Genomic DNA, 8,435 nt, shown 5'->3' with positions numbered 1-8,435 from the left:
TAGTTTAATAAATCAAGGGGTAAATTGAAACCCATTTTCAAAATACAGGCTGCTAGGACAGTAAGTTATATGATCAGGAGATATACCTGTAAGTTTTTGAAATTTATAAGTGGGTAGTCCTTTGAGTGATAGAACAAGAATCTAGCCACTGGGACAAGAATCTGGCTCAAAGATATGTTTTCTGCTTTGATAGTTACTTTATTGACAACAAAATATTCAACACATCTATCAATCCTTCTGCTCATGCAATGGACATCCTGGTTACTTACTTACTTTCATGTTCTATAGTTAGAATTTTTAAATTTATATAGAAAAAAAAGTGGATCTTCAAATACTCATCACCCAGCTTCAACAATTATGAACTGGATGGGCCCTTCTCCCAGATTATTTTAAAGTATATCTAAAATGTCTCCCTCTGTGTCAATAACTTTTAATATTTATAGCTATAAAACTAGGAACTCCTTTTTAAAATATAATTGTATAATAATGCCTAAAATATTAACAATGATTTATTAATTTTATCAAATTTTCAATCATTAATGAGATTTTCCTTGATCATTTACATGGCTCTCATGAATTTGTTAAATAAAAGTCAAGATTGGAGTAAGATACCTGCATTGCAATTGTTGATGTCATCACATAATTCTCTTTTAATCTAGAGTCTTTTTCTTGCTACCTGTTCCTTTCTCTCTCTCTTCTTCTTTCTTTCTGCTCGCTTTTCCTTGCAATGTAGCTGTTGAAGACACAAATTCATTAATCTGGATTTTGCTTTTTGTACTCCTGTGGTGCTGTTTAACATGTCCCTCTTTGCCTTGACTGGCCTTAAGAGTGAAACATCAACCCCGGACTCCTGATTTCTGAATCCACTTCACAACTATGAATCCAATAGAAGGTCCTAGTTTCCATTCTAATGCCCATCCTTGGGTTTCTGTCTCCTGAATGATAGACCTAAGGTCACATGCAGCATTAGAAAGAGTCTATGTATCATCAACCTACTACATGACCTTGGGTAATAATATTGTTTTGAAAGGCTAATTTGGAAATTAAGAGTAATTACTATAAACATAGAGTGGGCTAAGTGGCATGTAATATGGTTAGTCATGCACTGAGAGAGTCATCTCCAGTGTCACATCGTGGAAAGAACACAGCTTTTGGCTCTGGGCCACCTTGGATATGGCCATCTGCTCAGTGGGGATAAAACGTGAATTTCTGTCTTAAGGATTGAAGAGAAAGTGTATGTAACACATATCACCCAACGTGTAGAGCACGATGTATGTTGTAGTTGTCGGCAGTGACAGTGATGTGAATTCATCAAAGTAGGCTAGAAGAGAGGGAAGGCTGAGCTCAATGTTTTGTTTTTTCAAAATTCTCTGGCACAGGAACCTCTTTCGAATAATTTCCATTTTACCTTAAAAGCAAAAGACCCAAAGTGTGGATACGTACAAATGCAATGATTATACAGAAGAAGAAACAAATAACATTTACCTCAAGTGCCAAGAAATACTTCACAGGAGTCCATGACAATTGGAATGGGTCTTAAAGTGCATATATAAGTTTGCTGGGTGAGTGAAAATAAAGGCATATCTGGAGGAAGGGAGCAGGCTGGCACAGCAGCAGTGGGGCCACAAGCTCAGATGAATTCAAAGAAGTTGGTTGGGGTTTACCTTATTAGCAGTGGGGAGTGATGGTGGTTCAAGTAAGGTAATCATTATCTGTCAAGATCTTTCTTATGAGCACTAGGGTATGAAGGGGAGCTAAGGTGATATTGTGAGAAAGGGAGGTAAGTTAGGCCATGCTAATATATCAAGTAGGGGGTGGTGAGGAAAAAATGTGGTGGTAAACCATGTCAGCTCACAATTAGCTTCATGAAATGGTAGGTAAAATGCCAATGAAAATGGCATTCTAAGGAGGTAACTCTTTGCCTGCAGTGATCATGGAGTCACTAGCATTTGAAACTGAACCAATGAATAGAAAAGTATCTCAAACTTATGCTCAACTAATAAAATTTGGGCAATGTCTTCAAGGAAGGATCACAAAGTTATGAGGAGTATCACAAAGTTATGAGTATCACAAAGTTATGAGGAGTATCTCCAGACAACCTCATGGAAATAATGTCTTCCTCCAAATTCCATCATTCATTATTTCAGATTATTTGTACTCCTGTGGTGCTGTTTAACATGTCCCTCTTTGCCTTGACTGGCCTTAAGAGTGAAACATCAACCCTGGACTCCTGATTTCTGAATCCACTTCACAACTATGAATCCAATAGAAGGTCCTAGTTTCCATTCTAATGCCCATCCTTGGGTTTCTGTCTCCTGAATGATAGACCTGAGGTCACATGCAGCATTAGAAAGAGTCTATGTATCATCAACCTACTACATGACCTTGGGTAATAATATTGTTTTGAAAGGCTAATTTGGAAATTAAGTAATTACTATAAACATGGAGTGGAGAGAGAAAGAAGTGAGAGAAAGAAGGGATGAAAAAAACCGAAGGGAAAGTAGGAAGGAGGGAGGTAGGGAAGCTGACTTTCAAACAAAATAGTCTGGGAAATTCTGGCTTAAACTGAATTTAAAACGGTTTCTTTGGTTTCTTTACTTCAGAACTTCTTAATTTATTGCAGATCTCCAGTAAGAGCACAGAGTATCAAGACTCAGACAGAGTCCCCCTCCTTCTTCAAGGAGCACCTTGTACAATTGTTCTTTATACAAGTTTATTTGTATATAGAGAGCAATTATTAATATCAATGGTGGATATTGATATCAATGGTGTGTTAATATTAATACCAGTGGTGCCTGTTTCTTAGAGATACCTTAAGAACTGATTCTGACGGTGGTGACTGAGCTGATGGAGACATTTCTGTTGCAATTATTACTGAGGAAATACTGACCTTGCTGGAATGTGAGACCTTTAACATTGCTTCATTCTTTTCTGCTAGTCCAGGCAAGCGTGTATACTTAAGGCTGAACTAGATGGACAATTCCAACACACATTTGAAAAGAAAGTTGTTGTAGAGCCCTAGCCAACTTATCTCCTTTGCCCAAGAGGGGAAGCTCAAAGTGGACATGAGTTTAAAACAGGTCCTCACAGAAAAAGGGAGGGGGACAGTTATTTCAATGCTGAAGCATCTCTAAGATTCTATTTCTAACCTGATGTGCTCACAGGAGGGTTCAGGGTGGCACCCAGGCTATACAAGAAAATAAGCTGTTCAGTCAAGGCCTAATTGTCACCCCAATACACACACACACACACATTCTGCATAAACATAAAGTGGACTTAAAGTTTTATTGTCAGTCTCACCTCCCGCAGCTCTGCCCAAATATTGGCTCAACCACACTATCTTTTATCCAGCTGGGACAACAGTCATAAGTCACATCCCCTATGACCATCTTCACAATGTCTAAAGTCTGTTGGCAGCCCCGCCACACAGCTGTATTATCTACCTAAGGCCCTCTATCCTGCCCTCCCTTTGTCTTGGCAAGAGGTTATTTATTCTGCTGCCAGCTTTGAACCCTCTGTATCTTCCCTTTAGGGATCCAAATTGGGGAGCTCTCCCTCATTCCTGGAACCCTGATGGCACTCTGCTTCACTCCTATCAAATCTCTTGTGAATACACTTCCCTATTCCTGAGACTATTACAATCTGTTCTACAGATTCTGTTCTATGTTCAGTCTTTTCTGGAACAGCGCTACCCAATAAAATTCCTGCAGTGATGGAAATGTTCCCTGTCCTCACTGCTCAATACCAGCAGTCACCAGCCTGATTGCCTCCCCAAGCCAATCGTTTGCTGCATTTGGCACACGTACCAGCCTTGTGGCAGCAGTTCCTGCACGCAGTGTCAGCCCATCATCTGTGTGGTGGGCAGTAACACATGCTCTGGAGGGACATTGTTAGATGACATTCAATGAGATGATGTTTGTGCAGTGCCTATCACACAGCAAGTGCTCAATAAAGGATTATCCCTTCCCTGTTCCCTCAAAAGCCAGTCCAGGAACTAAAATGCTCACCTGCTTCATGATTCTCTGGGCAACCTCAAGACTGCCTTCCTTGTTTATCCTCCAAAATGCTAAATCCCATCAGGATCTGAAAGGAAAGCCTTGGATTACTGATTGATTGGTAACATTTTGACTTTCCTGTCCTACAATATGTCTCAAGTTGGTCTCCTCTTTCTCATGCTGATTTCTGACAAGTCTAGCCTCTGTTTCCTTCCTGTAGCAATCAAGAAGCAGCCATTTTCTGGGGGAGGCTGGAAATGAGACCCATTGTTCATTTGCACTGTACAACCTTTCCTCAATTAAAAAGGAAAAATAAAGTCCCTTAAAATGTGTAGGGGGAATATAAAAATAAAATTTATTAATTAAAAAAAAAATGTGTAGGCTGAAGGCTTTGTTTCCTCTCTCTTAAAAGAGGCTCTTGAGGCACTGGCAGGGCAGCTGTCACCCCAGAGGGAGGGAGAATGGGCAGTGAGGTGTGCTAGGGCCCTGCTTCTGACTGACCATGCATGGGCAACCCCAAGGTCTGCTGGGGCTTCCTCACCCTGAGTCACAGTCACGATTTCCTTGAACCCCCAACTATCTGACCTGTGGCTTCCCAAATTTCTCCATATTCCAGGGTGTTTATAGCCCTTCTAAGCTCAACTTCCTCTACTTTTGGGGTTCCTGATTGCCTCAGTGAGGGATGAATGCCAAGCTTTTCATCCAATAAACAGAAATATATAAACAAGCAAACCATAAACCAAAATCCCTCACATTTTTAAATATAGTAGACTTCATGCCAAGGTGGAGCTTTACGTGGCTATCACACAACAGAAACCTAAAAACTGTTAGGCTTTCTTTTTTGCCAAAAGAAAGTCCCCCCAACCCAGGCTCCTCCCTGCCCCTCCTGCCCTTACCTGTGGCATCCTGTCCTCACCCTCCCACTCTGACTCTTGCTTCTTTGCCTGCTGCCTCTTCAATTTCCCAAAAGACTTCCAGTTACTCCCTCTGTACTGTAATGAGTAACTCTGCAAACTCTCACGCCTACTTCTCGATCTGAACTGATACATAAATTAAGATGATCAGTTCAAGAAGTAGCCTCTCTTTTAATAGAAGCTTCCTTTCTTCAAAGACAATGGTGATGCCAAGTTGTAACTTTTTTTCACTATGCAAATGGAAAATGTAATGGGGAATTAGCATCCTCTATTAAGACACCTGAGGATCTATTAGCTGCTGCATTGTGTCCTCAGGGAGTATTTGCAACAGGTACAAAATTCTGGCTCCAATTATTATGCATGCACTTTGTTGAAAGGAAATATTATCATTAAAATTGTGTATTATCTAATATGTAATAGAATTAATATTATTAAAATAATAGTGTTATTAAGAAGAAATATGAGGAAATCCTTATCTCCATAAATTATCTTTTTTTGGAAATCATTTCAGAGCTAAGTTTCTCTAATTCTACAATTCCCTTAAAAAAGTTTTCAACACTTAGAAATTTTCATGGAAAATTGAATGTCAAGGAACTGAAAACAAGTAGGAGACCATGGAGGTGTATAGTTAGAATCCCACAAATAGAGAAGAAAGAACTAGAAGGGAATAGGAACTGGATAGAATGTCCCTGGATGAGGGTGTTAGAGGAATAAGTGGGAGAGACAGCAGACATGGCAACCTTCTTGGGTCATAAGGTCCCCGACAAAGAGTCTGCCAGGGGATGATGTAGATTTAGCTGGACACTCAGAATGTCCTCCCGAGCTGACACTATATGTTGCCCTTTCATGTCACATAAGGATGAAGTGAAGTTCAGAGAGAAGGAGCTTAATGAACAACTAGATAGGCTTGAAACAAGATCTTCAAAACTCTGTGTGCAGTTTATAAATCCCAAGTCTTCTGATTATTATTACAGAACTTCTCTAAGGCATAGGAAGTTCCTGAGTTCAAAACAAATTTCTCCCTCCTCAGTACTAGCCTTTTAAGGCAAAAATCTCATGGCAGTTTGTTAAGGAGTTCTAATAAGTGGAGAAATGTCTAGTCTTTTTATATTGAAAGGTACCATAGGCATTTGTAAAGTCAACTTTTTTTACATTTAAGGAACATAAAAACTTAGAAACATAAAAAATTAAAATAAGATTAACAATTTTCCATAACTCTCATATTCAGTGTGAACAAGTAAATGCATTTCCTTTGTACACAAAATCTTTTTCTTAGGCATTTTACATCAAGATCATGTTGTGCTTACATGATGTTGTGTTTTCTTGCTTAAATTGTCATAAACTCTGCCCCTATGACCCTCATTATTTAAAAAAAATCTTCATAAAATTATTTTTATGACCAGAGAATTTCACTACCTTTAGTGGATAGTTAGCTCCACCTGCTATGTGTTTTTATCATTTCTAATAGTTGGCAGTGACATTATGCTGAATGCCTTTATGCTTTTTTTTTTTTTTTTTGGATTCTGTCTGTTATGGGTTGAATTGTGTCTCTCCAAAAGATGTAAAGATCCTAATCCCAATATCTGTGAACTTAACCTTATTTAGAAATAGGGTCTTTGCAGAGGATGAGGCCAGTATGGCTGTTATCCTTACAAATCAGGAAAGTTTGGAGACAGAGTTAGACACAGGCACACAGAACCCCAGATGAAGATGAGGGAAAAATTTGGGGTGGTGTATTCATAAGCTAAGGAACACCAGAGATTGCTAGCAAACCACCTGATGCTAGCAGAGTGACATGCAAAGGATTCTCCCTTGCATTTCACAGAAGGAAGCATCCTTCTAGCCTCCAGAACTATGAGACAGTTCATTTCTCTGGTTCTTGTTTCATTCAACCACCCATTGGTGCTGTCTCATTACAGCAGCTCTAGGAAGCTAATACAGTGTCCTTAGAAAAACTCTTAGGAATGCAGATACTTGGTCAAAAGGTATAAACATTTTAACATTCTTTACATATTTTGCCAGGTTGCAAAATTTCCCCAATTTTGTATCATTAACTGTAAGTGAGAGTACTTATCATATTCTCCCTAGAATATGGTTGTTCTCATAAACTTCGTTAATTTGACAAACTATGTCACACTGATTTTGTATTCAGATTTCTCATATTGCTACTGAGATTAAATAGTCTACATTTATTAGCCATTTTCTTTTTTATATTGTGAGCCCTGCCCATGTCTTTTGAAAGCATATCCATATTTAACTTTTGGAATTATGATTTTTTTTCAATTTTATTTGCACAAATTCCTTTTAGAGCATGACTAGCAATTCAATTTCTGTCATTCATATGCAAATATGTCTGTGATGTGTTGTCTTATTTTTATTTTGTTTCTTATCCTTTGAATATATAGGCTGGCCATTTTATTAGGACTTCTAAATTTAAATATGTTAAAATGCTTATTTATCCTAGGATAGAAGTTTTTATGAAAGATAGCTATTTGGTCTAGAATGTAGTATACTGGGTTAGGGCAAGTGAGGATTTACTTTGCTTTATTAACAAATTACTAACCTAGCCCCCCCCCCCCTTATCGACTAGTGATTTATTTTTCTTTTCCCTACATGATGAAATATTACCTACATACATTACATACATATACATAACACATATGCTCATTTATATAAATATATATGAATATTTATGTGTGTATATATATTCCAATGTGTGTATAGTGTATGTATGAGAGAGAAAGACACAGAAAGAGAGAGAGAGGGAGAGAGAATCACCTGTTTCTGAACATTCCATTTTACCTAACAGTCTGTCTCATTCTGTTCTTGTCTCACCCTCCCTTAATGACTGAACTTTGTCATGTGGCACACGCATGGCCAAAGTGCTCTTGAGAGATTCCTATAAATATGCTTGGCCTGTTTTTTGCAGGTATAGCTGCAAAATGAGTCATCCAAAATGTGGGGGCTTAAAACCAAGCCAATCATTTTATTACAATCTCTCATGGTGTATCTTGTATCACAATACAGCAGGTGCTTGGGCTTAGCAAGGTGGTTCTCACCAAGTTACCCTGGGAGGTTGGCTGGGCCTAGGTCATCGGTTGGCTTCTTTGATTTCACATGTGGGGCCTCACCTGAGAGGCCTCCAGCTGGAGCTGGAGGAGCGAGCCCTGGGCAACCTATCTCAATGGGCCTCTGTGCAAGGTCTCTGCAGGAAGAGAGGGACAGAGTGGCCACATTTCTTTAGAGTGGAGGTCCAAAACCCCAAGGTCATGAGAGAAATGGAGCGTCAAACAAACTGCATTACCTATTGTGACTTAACATTACATACAGCACCCCCTCTGCCACATTCTATTTATGAGGGTGATCACAAAAGCCTGTCTAGATTCAAGGGAGGGTAAATAGACCCCACCTCTTGATGGAACTGTTAACAAGGTTGCATATGGAACTGGATGGAAATATAACAAGATCTGGAAAAACATATGGAACTGGCAATATTAGCGTGGCCATGTTTCCCTCACTTTTTAAT

The 8,435-nt window shown here is 39.0% G+C and overlaps 1 long non-coding RNA gene across 1 annotated transcript; it reads right to left on the bottom strand.

The window, feature by feature from the left end:
* Positions 1–556: 556 nt before the first annotated feature.
* LOC129146139 (uncharacterized) lies at positions 557–8,154 on the bottom strand. The gene is made up of 3 exons (XR_008552652.1): positions 8,041–8,154; positions 4,008–4,083; positions 557–733 (listed from the first exon to the last, which is right to left on the bottom strand). It is a non-coding gene; the product is annotated as an uncharacterized LOC129146139 (long non-coding RNA).
* Between the last annotated feature and the right edge of the window lie 281 nt (positions 8,155–8,435).

This window comes from Talpa occidentalis, unplaced genomic scaffold (assembly GCF_014898055.3).
Source record: "Talpa occidentalis isolate TD23 unplaced genomic scaffold, MPIMG_talOcc4v2.1 talOcc4.10, whole genome shotgun sequence".
NCBI classification, from domain to species: domain Eukaryota; kingdom Metazoa; phylum Chordata; class Mammalia; order Eulipotyphla; family Talpidae; genus Talpa; species Talpa occidentalis.
Note: the sequence above shows the minus strand (reverse complement) of the source record. Positions and strands in the feature narration are given on the sequence as shown.